The sequence below is a fragment of the Callorhinchus milii genome, unplaced genomic scaffold (genome assembly GCF_018977255.1).
Source record: "Callorhinchus milii isolate IMCB2004 unplaced genomic scaffold, IMCB_Cmil_1.0 Scaffold4, whole genome shotgun sequence".
NCBI classification, from domain to species: Eukaryota; Metazoa; Chordata; class Chondrichthyes; order Chimaeriformes; family Callorhinchidae; genus Callorhinchus; species Callorhinchus milii.
In genome coordinates this window covers 15,721,485-15,734,380 of record NW_024704745.1, presented here as the reverse complement: position 1 = coordinate 15,734,380, position 12,896 = coordinate 15,721,485, and the positions used below count along the sequence as shown (strand labels likewise).

At 40.5% G+C, this 12,896-nt stretch overlaps 1 protein-coding gene across 2 annotated transcripts in view; it reads right to left on the bottom strand.

Annotated features, from left to right (window-relative positions):
- Positions 1 to 9,572, bottom strand: part of fndc3a (fibronectin type III domain containing 3A) — a 76,994-nt gene extending 67,422 nt beyond the window's left edge. For both annotated transcript variants that reach the window (XM_042334395.1, XM_042334396.1), the window contains exon 1: positions 9,556 to 9,572. The gene's annotated coding sequence lies outside the window, so the exon portion shown is untranslated. The remainder of the gene's footprint in view (positions 1 to 9,555) is intronic.
- Between the last annotated feature and the right edge of the window lie 3,324 nt (positions 9,573 to 12,896).

The window sequence follows — 12,896 nt, the reverse complement described above, 5'->3', positions numbered from 1 at the left end:
TACAGGACTCCACAAAGTATCCTGCATCTCAGAGCACCCACGTAGCCAAGCAGCGGGAACAAAATAAAGAACGCAGACGAAGCTAAGCCACGGCAATGTGTGTCTGTCTGTGTGTCAATCTACATTCCATACTTGATCCGTTGCATTAGCTGCAACAGGTACAGCTTGTCACCTAGAAGAGCATCGAACATGTCTATGAACGAACTTGTAAATTGTGCATTTATTACTCTCTGTTAAGAGTCCATCACCAGGAACTCTTCAGGAGGTAAGCTGTTGGTGACTGTTTCAACTTCTGCAATAGCAACTTGCTAATATACAGTCTCCATATTAGAAACCATATATTAATCACTTTACTTGTCAATACGTGCTCTGATATACATATAGTCTCTGAGGTAGTAACAGAAGCCAAAATATCTTCTGAGATTGTGCCCAAGTTTTCTTCAGCGGAACCATTCATCCCTCAAGAATTGTTTTGGAATAATGATGATTTTCGATTCTTTGACATTGTTGGGGACACTGAACACCTTCAGCAACAACATTTTCACTGACATCCTGTATTACAACAGAGTTTGTGTCATCTAACATAAAGTGGAATGTTGGAATGTATGAAATAATTTGTTTCTTCTACCTCCACAAGAATATGGTATTAATTTGTTGAGATGTCACTTCCTGAGATTGGACTCTTGCTGCTGCAAGCTTTCTTACATCTTCATCCATGGGTCTATAATTTGCATCTGTCACTGCTAAACTATTCACAATAATTTTCAATTTGAGTATTGTTATAGATGATTATTAAACCATGCATAATCCAAGCACAGCTGAATCACATCTGGTTAAGTGAATTCACCAAAAAACATTAGCTGAATTTTGGGACATTTTCAACTCCATCCTGAAAGGGCTGAGCAGATTGGATTTAATCGGGCATATCTTTGTCAATGTTTGTTTTGTAGTTTTTAGAAATACTTCTATGTCATCACTTTTTATTATCATTTGAGATCACACTCGTATTAGCAACTAAATCACAAAGATGGCCTTGGGACAAAGCTGAGCCATCAATTGCACAATAAACTGCGACATGCTAAATTGAGGTTTGTATTCTCTATCATTCATCCTCTCTTCTAGTGCAAATTTCAATTTAAACAGTTCTAAATCTTGTTCTTTTTCCTGTCTTTTCTTCATGATCCTTGGCTTCAATTTGTAATCCTTGCATTCAACAAATCCAATTCAATCCCGACACTTGGCTGGTCCCAAACTTCCTCCTTGCATTCTGAATCACTGCTCTCTGCCCATACAAACCCAGTCTCTAAATGCCTGAGCTGCTTTCTCCAGCCTTACTGTTTTTGGTTACGAAACTCATTGTTACTTAAAACCTTGTTCTGGCAAGAAAACTTAACAAATTACTCTAATTTTTAATTCTGAATAATAAACTATTAATATATCACACTGCTTGCCACTCATTTTCATGATTTTAGTACCGTATTTGGTTTCACCTTATCAAAGTCCCAATAGTCACCCAACTACCTCTTTCAACTGCACTCAAAAATGGCTTCTCTCAAGCCTTATGAGAGTGCTGATTTCTGACAGGTAAAAGGGATAGCTAAGACCACAGAGTGGACAAAATGTTACTGTTTGAAAGATTACTGATATTTCATCTCATAAAAAGTGCAATCCATATTCTTTGATCTGGGATCTGAGCTATCATTTGTACCTGTTGGAAGTCAGTACAAGCAAGTACATTTCAGGGAAGCTACGGTATTTTGAGTGTAGCAGGAGAAAGTAGCCTGTTTAAAAAGCAAAGTGATTCCTGGTGTTTGATGAACTGAAACTCAAGACTAAAATCACAACAGGAACTATTTAAACTAGAGATGTAACGGGTGCAAATATTCCAAAAGTAAGAAATGTCAGTGTGGGGTCCATAGAAGAATACAGAGTGCAAGAAATTCATTGTGCACATCTGTACATGCTTTGTAACTCAGATCGCATTATGTAACTCGCTTTACGTCTCAACTTAAGAAAGCATGAGAATCAGATTGTCCCCTTTATCCCAATTTTCTGCTTCCCAATAGCACAATATTCCCTGCAATTCCTTGCATTTCAGTTAGAGCTAGAATCTTTTATCTGGCACCTTCGACAAAATGCGCAGTTACTACACTTTACAGTAACATTTTATGAAAAGTTTTGTGACATCCTCCCAATGTGAAAGGCACTACGGTATATCAAATGCAACGATTATTATTTTTTATTAGTAGTAGTTTTATCTTATTGGATGCCTTTTGAAAATCCTTCGGTTCTCAGTGGTTGTGTCCAAGAACTTTATTTGGTTTGTAAGACATGATCCATCTGTCACAAAACCAGGCTCAGTATCTCTGATTTTAGCATATTTATCCAGATACTGTTATTCTGTCCCTGATGATGGATTCCAGTAATTTCCCACGAGGGATGTTAAACTCACAGGCGTGTAGTTACGAGGTTACATGTAGTGGCTCCCTTCTCGAATAACGGTTTCACATTCTCTATAATCCAATCTTTTGGTACAATTCATGAATCCAGCAAACTTGGGAGAAATTTTAATCAATGTAGCTATAATTTCTTCACTTCTTTCAATATTCTGGGGTGCAAACAATTTTTCCATAACCTCTGGGAAGACTGAAGCAATATATTTATTTAACAGTTTGTCATGTCATTATTGTTTACTATAGTCAAATCTATAAACTAAAGGTTTTTATGTGTGGAATGACCACCTCCTCCTTTACCACCCATACAACAATACAAAATATCGTCCGCTCCCTCACCTCAGCAAGGCCGCGGCCTGCCTCCACATCCCCCGCCCAGCTTCGGCGGTCGGGCCTTCAACCTCTATGCTCCAATCCTTTGGAACTCCATTGCACAGTCCCTTCGCCTCGCTCCCTCCCTTGCCTCCTTCAAGGCACATCTCTTCGACCATGCCTTCAGCCACCCTCCTATGCTCCCTGCCCTCCACCCTCCCTGATCCCAATGCCCAGCTCGGTTCTAATCCCTGACTGTTCAGCGCCTTGGGACGTCCTCCCAACGTGAAAGGCTCTATACAAATGTAATTTTGTATTGTTGTACTTTCTCTTTTCTCCTGATGCAGTGTTTATACTATTATGCTTGACACATCTACAAATTATTTTATCTTCCTTCGTTGCCTTCTACATTATTTTCTTGAACTCCTTTTGATGCTTTCCATATTCTCCACAATCTTGTACTTTACATTTTTTTAAAAATATTCCATACAAGTTATTCTTTTGTTGATACGACTGGTAACCAAATTTGTAAAGCAAAGTTGTTTTGCATCAGAAGTACTGACTGTAGGTCACCAAGCACAAAATGGTAATTCAATCTCATCTGAAAGGAAACTGCTTTTCTACTGTATTTTCTGACCTGAATTATTGCTTTATAAACCCCATCCATTACAGGACTTTTGAACTCATGATCTAGGGCAGTGCAGTGCTGAGGAGCTCTGCATTGTTAGTGGTAACATTCTTCACATGAATGTTCAATCGAAGTGCCGTTTCCAGATGGAAATTAAAGATCTTTTGGCACACTTTAAAAAGGGAATTCCTCCCAGTTTCCTGGCCATTTAATGCCCCAGATAAAAAAAAAGTCGTTTGTGGGATATTACTGTCAACAAATTGGCTGCTGTGTTTACTAATAAATAGTTACTACACTTTACAGAAAACGTAAACATTTGTGAGATGCTTCATAACGATAAGATGCTAAATAAAATGCGAGGCAAGTATTATCATTAATCTACTGCCAAATATCCAGCCCTGTATATCATCACATTAGGTTTGATGTGCAGGGCTGTGTGTTTGACAGTGAATTAATGACAATACTTGCCTTGCATTTGATTTAGTACCTTGTCACATTGAAACACCTCAAAAGCGTTTCGCAGAGATTTCAGTAAAAACTCTTTGCTTTTTCTTTCCCTCTCTTGCTATCCAGAGGCTGTCTGGGGAAAATCGGAGAACAAATAGTGGTTAACATAGAGAAAGAGAGGTGAGCATTTCACCTATCACTTCTTAGAATCATAAAATATTACAGAAACATGTGTAAAATATTACAGAAATAGACCTTTAAGTCTGAACTGGGATGTTTATCCACATTAGCCACCAAATTATTCCTGTTCCCTTATTTGTTCCGCACACACTTTAATATTGTTCAAGCTTCTATAAGCTTCAGCAAAGACTGGCTGAATGGGAAACAGGATTTACAGTACTCCTTCCAGTCACATGACTGACTTTTAATAGCAATTTAAAAGGTCATGATGTTCGATCACACAAAAATTTTCAAGGGATTATTTCTGAACAGAGCCCAAACCAATCCGTATTGCTTGCATTTACTACAACAGGATAAATGGGCATTTTGTCAAAACCACTTTCACCCCAGCATGATTATAATTTTTAGTTTGCGCGGCGTAACTTTGATTTACCCTGAGCATTTTGCAACAAATCTCTTTGAGATGCAGAGCAAAGCACATCAAAGCTTAGAAGCAGAGAAGATGATGTGAAGAGAAAAAAAAATCTATTGAGTGTTAAATTGCAAAGCTTTGTACAGATATTACAATTGTCCAAAATAAGTCCAAATTCATGAACCTTTTGACAAAATTGAGTGCAATGACAACATCTCTTCGTATTTGGATGTTGGCACATCCTGGTGATGTGAAAGGCGCCATATAAATGTAAATTTGTATTGTATATTACAGATAAATATTAAGGTTTTAATTATATAATTTTACTAGATACTGTATGCTTAAATGGAACTTTTGTGAATATATCACGAATAAGTAGCTGCACACGTCATTCATTTAGTTACGAGTTTAAAAAAAACCTAAAATGTCATATTGGAATAAAATAATAAATGTCTCTTATTTCTAGACTAACCTCAAATGGTAGTTCCAAACATTAATGGTAGTTCCAATTATTTTATACAAGGCAAATTGAGAGATGCCGTTTAGTGCACGGATTATAAGATTTGGAATTATACAACTCAATGGAATTTACTTCCTTGTTAATGGAACACTATATTCTATTGTAGATGAGTTCACTCCAGTAAGAGATTAAGGATGTAAACAGTTTGAATAATATTTTACATTCTGATTTTGAATTGAAACTGAATACAATAAACACCTGATAACTCGACCCTGGCTTAACTTGTCACTATCACTTAAGTCACAATGCTTTCCACATCCCAGCCACATTTATTTATGTATTTATGCATATGCCTAACTCGCCACTCCAGATAACTCGTGATAACTTATGAGCCCTGTACCCTTGGAGTGATTAACATGTGCAGGTGGGAATGCATGGAACTCTACAGTTTGGTTTGGATACTCTTCAGCATGGTGAGAGATTTCCGCATGTTTCAAGACATCCAGCTGTGCATGGAATTAGAGTGTATGTATATGTGCCCTTTAACAAATCATAGGTGAACTAAGACTCCAGTGATGACAAAATACCTCACATCTTGTGGAGGTATGATTCAATGATAAAATTTAAAAGTTTCAAAAGAAATGTAATGCAAGGATCGCAAATTAATGCAGATCATATCCCATGAGCAAATTTTCTTACCTTCATGGTATGAATTTGTTATTGCTTTTAAAGGACTTACATTTTACTTACACCCTCCATCATCCCAACCCTTCCCCCCACGCTTGGATCCTGATCCCTGAGTGTTCAGCGCCTTGGGACGTCCTCCTGACGTGAAAGGCGCCTTTACAAATGTAATTTTGTTGCTGTTATTTTCAGTGATATCAATGAAGGACCACATCACACAAAGCCTCAAGAAATTTCAGTTTGTGATGTAGGTTCCCAGTACTGTATTAAGGAAAGATTAAGAGATTTTTTAAAAATAAATAATATTCATCTTTGGGATGCAGCACACAAGCTACTAGTTGGGAATAAACAATAAAAACCTTTAACTGCTGCTGTACTGTCAAGTGATGCTTTTACATTTTGTGGATTAATCTGTTCAACACTTTACATTTTGTCTCCCATCCCCCAGATTTTTCATGCCAAAGTCCGTTTAAATACTGTTCATAGTACTACATTGGGTGGTGTGGGAAATTTTGAGAATTGTTTTGGACTTCACTAAGAAATTAGGACACTGATAGACTAGAGAAATGGTCAGAGAAGTGGCAGAAGCAGTTTAACATAAAAATAAATACTGTACATGAGGAAAAAGATTAGAGAGTGGAGTTAGAACCTGATACATAAATCCCTTAAGATAGGAGAGTAGGTTCAGAAAACTATCAAGAAGGCAAATAGGGTTCAGGGATTTATAAAACAGGGTATTGAATACAAAAGTAATGAAGTAATTATATAGGACATTGGTTAAACTGCAGTTAGAATATTGTGTTCAGCTTTGTGTTCCACATTGCAGATGGAAATCATAGGGATGGAGAATTTGCAGCACAGATAAAAATTCATAAATTGGCTATAACTTGGGACTTTTTCCATGAGAGAAGTGGAGACTGAAATGTTTAAGATCCTAAATGGGCATGACAGAGTAGCTAGGGAGAAACTATTTCCTTTAGCTGGGGAAAATTTGGAGACAAATGGGTAGTCTCAAGGTTGTGAATCAACAAAATAAAACATTTCTGGGCTAATAGGTTTGGAATTAATTTAGCTAGAGGCCAGATCAATAAATTGTTCAAAAGAGAACTGGATAAGTACCTAAGCAGTAAAATCATAACAGAATATGGAGAGAGAGCTGTATCGTAGGATGAATTTTAGAAAAAAGACAATTGGGAAAAACAGGTAGCAGTTGCCATGACAAGGTGAATGACATGACTGTGCAGAATATTTCTGTTTCTTCCAATATTGATAGAAACCTATTTTATAAGTGCATCATTTAAGCTGTAACTTAGTATTCAAAATAAATCAAAACATTGTGTTTGTTTACAGTATATACAACATTGTTCAACCAAAAATCTAGAATTTAAGCTATCATAAAGGTTTGGTAAACACAGATCATAAAAAAGATCTCAAATACCGATCATGAAAAACAAAATTACGCAGCAGCACATTACTCCAGGAATCTAAAAATGAAATACTGCATCTCCTGACAAAATCACCTTCAGAAAATGTGACAATAATAGTGTCAATATTTTCTTTTATTGTGTAAATCACAAGCTTTTAAAAATACTTGGCATATTCAAAGAACCTAGTAACACTACGTCATTGGTGAAAGGTATTTAACTACAATACTCTGAAGCTTTCCCTTTTAAAAGATATATTGTCTCATTATAAGGAAAGAGGAACCAAAAAAGCAATGACAATTTTTTCTTGCAATGACAATTTTGTTTTCATTTTTTAAAATGTTTTATTTGGAGGTTTTACAATCAACAATGGAAAACTTGAGATACATAAGAATACATTATACAGCAGCACTTATTAGATAATTGTCAACAGAGAAATATACAGACTTGATTTTTGAGTGAGAAAGTGACACCACTATAGTGCACAAATGAAATCTGCACCAAGATAAAATAAGAATCACTTATTTTAACTGTAGATAGCTCGTGTCATACCGGATATTTATTTGTTCATTAATTGTATGCTTAAATGAGAAGGGCTGAGCAAAGTAAAAACATGGAGTGAGTAGGATAAGGACAAATGGCCCACCACCCACACTGATGGGGATTAAAGGACTGCAAAATGTCTACCTCGTCACAGCACCTTGCAACTCACTTCATGTGTCGATAAAGTCGCCCTTCATGTACATCAAGAAAGGATTAACACATTTGGAGTTTAACTAGAGTGATTGATTCTCTGAAACTGGCTTTTTTTCTGAATTTGAATGCCACCAGCAACAAAGAAAACAATTTCATTTTTATGGAAACTATGCCCCATTAGATTTGAAAAACGTGCATACTAATTGCTTCAGGGTCTAGTGTTGCATTCAGTTTGAAAGCAGATAAAGAAGCCAGTTATAATTTTCATCTTTAGCAGAAACCAGGATATCTTTTTGCAAGTTACATTAACTAGTTCACAACTACGCAAAACAGGCATCAGTCCTTCTTCAGAGAATTACATTATCGTTAAAAAAAAGTGCCAACATATAACATAAGACAGACACGTTGTCCCTTTTTTGGAGAAGATGCTTTTCACCCTTAATATCCAGTTATATGACTGAAATGGCTTTGCAGTTTGTACACAAATGTAATTTGTTCTTGTTGAATATTCACTTTTTTTTAAACAACAAGTGTATGCCTTCGTAACACATTGACGAAATGTTTACAAAACTAAACAGTTCATAAAACAAAGACACAGATACACAACTTGGTTGCACTAGACCAATATCCAAAACAATTGCAAGACTGTCACACACAAAAAATAAACAAGCAAACTTCACAAAAACTGCACGTGCAAGTGGGTAGTAACGCAGAAGTAACACAGTTTTACTCTGCCCTTAAAACGCATCTCTTTGATTTACTCCATCGGTCTGCATTTCACTCATTTATTATTATTATTATCATTATTATTAAACCTCATGCATTCACTCATTCCCTTCAGTGTGTGCTGCCTGACTTTCCCCGTCACCCACTCCTCCATCGGGGCGTCTTGACCTCTCTATGTGCAGCTTCTGACCCTCACTGTACCATTGCTTTCTCCATCCCCAACGAGAACTCCTTCACCGCCAAACTTCCTCACCGTTCATTCCCCTCTTTTTTTAAACCCCCCCCCCCCCCTTCACTCAAGCCCTCCTTCCCCAAGGTCCCCCTATTCTCTCTCCGCACCTCTTCCCTCCCCCCCTCTCCACCGTCTCTTCCCTCATCCCCACTCATCACTCTTTCCTCCCCCCCCCTCCCCTCCCCTCCGGGTGTCCTCGTCCACGGGTGGACCACAGCCTACAATCCCCCTCCTGGTTCCCCACCATTCCTATCCATCGCAGTGTCGCCTCACTGAGTCCATCCTCACTCCCTGTCGCGACAGGTGCGATCCTTGGTCTCTGCTCCCCATTCCACCCTTACTCTCTGCCTCAGGTCTCCCCCGACCCCCCCGGGTCTCTCCCCGGGTCTCCCTCCTGCCCCCCCGGGTCTCCCTCCTGCCCCCCCGGGTCTCTCCCCGGGTCTCCCTCCTGCCCCCCCGGGTCTCCCCCTAACCCCCGGGTCTCCCCCTAACCCCCGGGTCTCCCCCTAACCCCGGGTCTCCCCCGCCCCCCCGGGTCTCCCCCGACCCCCCCGGGTCTCTCCCCGGGTCTCCCTCCTGCCCCCCCGGGTCTCCCCCTAACCCCCGGGTCTCCCCGACCCCCCCGGGTCTCTCCCCGGGTCTCCCTCCTGCCCCCTCGGGTCTCCCCCTAACCCCCGGGTCTCCCCCGACCCCCCGGGTCTCTCCCCCTGCCCCCCCACCGCGTCTCCCCCCGACCCCCCCCACCGGGTCTGTCCCCGACCCCCCCCACCGGGTCTGTCCCCAACCCCCCCACCGGGTCTTCCTCCTGCCCCCCCCCGGATTTCTCCCTGCCCCCCCCCAGCCCCGCGGCTCTCTCCCGCCGCTGCAGTGACACTCTCAGACCCTCTCGTTCTTCACTTACCCGGGAAACACACGGGGTGGGGGAAGGGGGGGCCGGGCCGGGCCGGGGGTGGGGGGGGATGTGGGGTCCCGAGTTTAGTTCACACCCCGCACAAGTGAGCAGCGTGATGGGCGGGCGGGCGGCGCTCCTGCCGGGGGCTGCCTCATCTCCGGCGGCGGTGCCGGGCGGCGGCCGGTCTGAGCCCGGGTCCGGTCCTCCCCAACGCCGCCATCTTCGGGCCCGCGGCCACACGCACGAGCGGCGGCTGAGCAGCAGGGAGTGAGCTGCGCGCGCAGCGCCTCGGGGGGGGGGGGGGGAGGGGAGGAAGGAGGGGGGGAAAACAAGCACGAGCCAGTCACGTGGAGCGACACACACCGAGAGCCGTCAACATGGCCGCCTGGAGGGGAGGAGGGACGTGCGTGGGTGTGTGGATGGTCGGTTGGTCGGTGATTTGCCGCCTGTTCCGTTTGTAACTCATCCCAAACGGCTTATTAGACCCTTTTTTTTTGGGGGGGGGGGGGGGAGACTGTGTTGTGTTCCCCTCCCCACCCCCTCCCTCCCTCCCTCCCTATTACTTGTCCCATCAAAAGACGTGAAAAGCGCTATATCAAATGCAAGGATTATTATTATTATTATTATTATCAGTAATGGATTCTGGCCCTCAGCAGATTGGGTTTCCGCGGCAACAAACCAAAATGGTCATCTTCCGCCCCCACCCACCCACCCGCCCGCCCCAACCCTCCAATCTCCCCAACCCGCGAGTGTGTCAAAATATCTCACGGCAGGTCGCGAGGTTTTCTGTCGATGAGGCGGCTGTACCTCGATTGTATTTCTGTCAGCAAACACAAGCAGCCGCTGGGCCCACAGGGAAGTCTCGGAAGCAGCCATGAAGTAACATTAGTAAATGATCAATTTTATCTGGGGGATTATTGACCAGGACACCCGAGAGAAACTATATAGCCGGAGTGTAAAAGCAGAGAGAACCGGGGTTAACGTGCACACATCATTGGAAGAGGATTGGCATGACAGTTTTTTTAAAAAAACTAATGTGAACCAAGGTTATATAAACAGGGATAAACAGAGATAGGGAGTTCGTAAACAAAGAATCATTGCTAAACCTGTACAAACAATTGATTGGGCCATTGTAGGATGATAGCAGAGATGAAAGACTTTACTTACGAGGAGAGACTGGGGAAACTGGCGCTGTTTTAACTAGAACTGAAAAGGTTGAAAGGAGACCTGATAAGAGGTATTAAAACATGAGCCATTTTGATAAACAAGAAAAACCTATTTCCAATCAGTAACTAGAGGCTGGGAATGTAAGGAGAAAAGAAAGAAATTAGGAAGCAAATACACACAATTATTAGGATGTGGAATGCTTCACCAAAACTGGTGTTTCAAGCAGAAACTATAATAGCTTTTAAAAGAGAATTGGACAAACCTCTGAGTAGAACAAATATTAAAGGTATCTGTTATGAGACAGCAAAGAAATGATGTGCCAAAGGGCTTCTGTGCAAAAAATTCTATGATTCCATGATGCTATGAAAGTTCTAGGAGGTGTTCATAACTGAAATTAGTTGATAATTAGCAACTTAATTAATCATTTCATAACAGATTTGATATGATAATTACCAATTCGGTAAAAATTTAGTTTTATGACAGGATTAATATTGTAATGTCTTACCTTCTACTGTTAACAAGGTAGGACAGAAATACTGTTATTTAAAATCATTGATTATTGGAATCTTAATTTCACTTGTTAGTTTTATTGTACAGTTTACTGCAATAATATACAAATATTTTACGCGACAAATAAAATAGTACATTTTGCTAGGACATAACAGTGAGGGGGAGAATATTTTAAAAAGGCATTGCAGTAGAGTAGCTGAATTGCTGCTGCACTGACTCATTGTCATTTCTGTGAATGAATCTCCTGCAGAACACAAGTGAGTCATAGTATGACTAATATAATGGAAAGTGTTCTATTCTCCGGTAAAGTACCACTATCAATAACAGCCACAAATAGAAAATATGACATAGTTTTATTTTAAAGAAATTGTCAGATAATATCAAATAGCAAAGTCCATTCTAGGTCTTCAATCTTGGATTTTGATACTTACGACGGGTTGCAAAAATGTTTCAGAACACTTAAGAATTACAATATCATTTTAAAATAAAATTATGTCTAATTTCCCAGAATAGCAAATGGAACTTGAAGCATTAATTGCAACATCCATTTCAGAATACTGAAAGCCATCTAATTTGTGGCATTTACAAAGCGATTAATTGTCATTTCTGAAATCTTGCAGACAAGAGAGCAACATGGTTGGCTGTTTCGTTCTTGTTTTTTTTAAACTTTGATAGCTCTCAAAAATCACAATTAGCATGGAGAACACGGTGAAATATATAAATTCTATTAATCTGCTATCAGAATACTGTACAAATGTAAGGTCCTGGATTAATGTTAGATTGATTGAAATTTGAATCATATTTCAATTAGTCTAACATGAGAGGTTTAGCCTTTTGCAAAGGGCAATGTCAGACAGATGACGTTTTTCTTTACCCAGAGGTTATTAGTGGTTAGAACAGATTTCAAGGAATGTTGGTTGAAGCAACGGCTTTTAAAAAGCAATTGACTTCTGTGACGAGCATATGCTGTGGGTGTGCATTCTAGAAAGATAATAATCCTTGCATTTGATATAGTGCTTTTCACGTCTTCTGGACGTCTCAAAGCGCTTCACAGAATATACTGTAAAGTGAATTGACTGTATATTTGTTGGCTAAACAAGGCAGCCAATTGCGCACAGCAGTGTCCCACAAACAGGCGTGGAATGAGTGACCAAATTGTTTTTTGAAGGATTATTATCCCAGGAAAAGCGATCCGCCAATCGACTATCAACTGGGTTCCTACTTACTGCTAGGTAAACAGAGGCATGTGGAGTGAGGAAATATGCCCAACATTTTGCCCTGCCGGGAATAGAACCCAGGTCTCTCGCTTGTGAGGCGAGTGCTGTAACCACTGAGCTACAGGACTTCACGATGAGATCAAATGGACCATGGAGCCTTCTTCATTCAAGCTAATCTTGTGATCGTGGGATAAGCTCCAAAATTAATATGCAATTTTCTAAAATAAAAATACATTCAGTTTGTGAAATATTAAAAATGGTGGTTGCATAAGCAATAGACAATAACTACCTGTATAGTAGTTGGAATCAGGAAAAAGGAACAAAATGATGTGCTAAGCATTGAGTAATTTGTTGATTCTTCAAGTGATTGTGGATTACAGTGCCACCAAGTGGAATGAATGCTCTCATACCAGACAAACAGGACAGAATAACTTATTGAAGGAAAGAGGAACATGA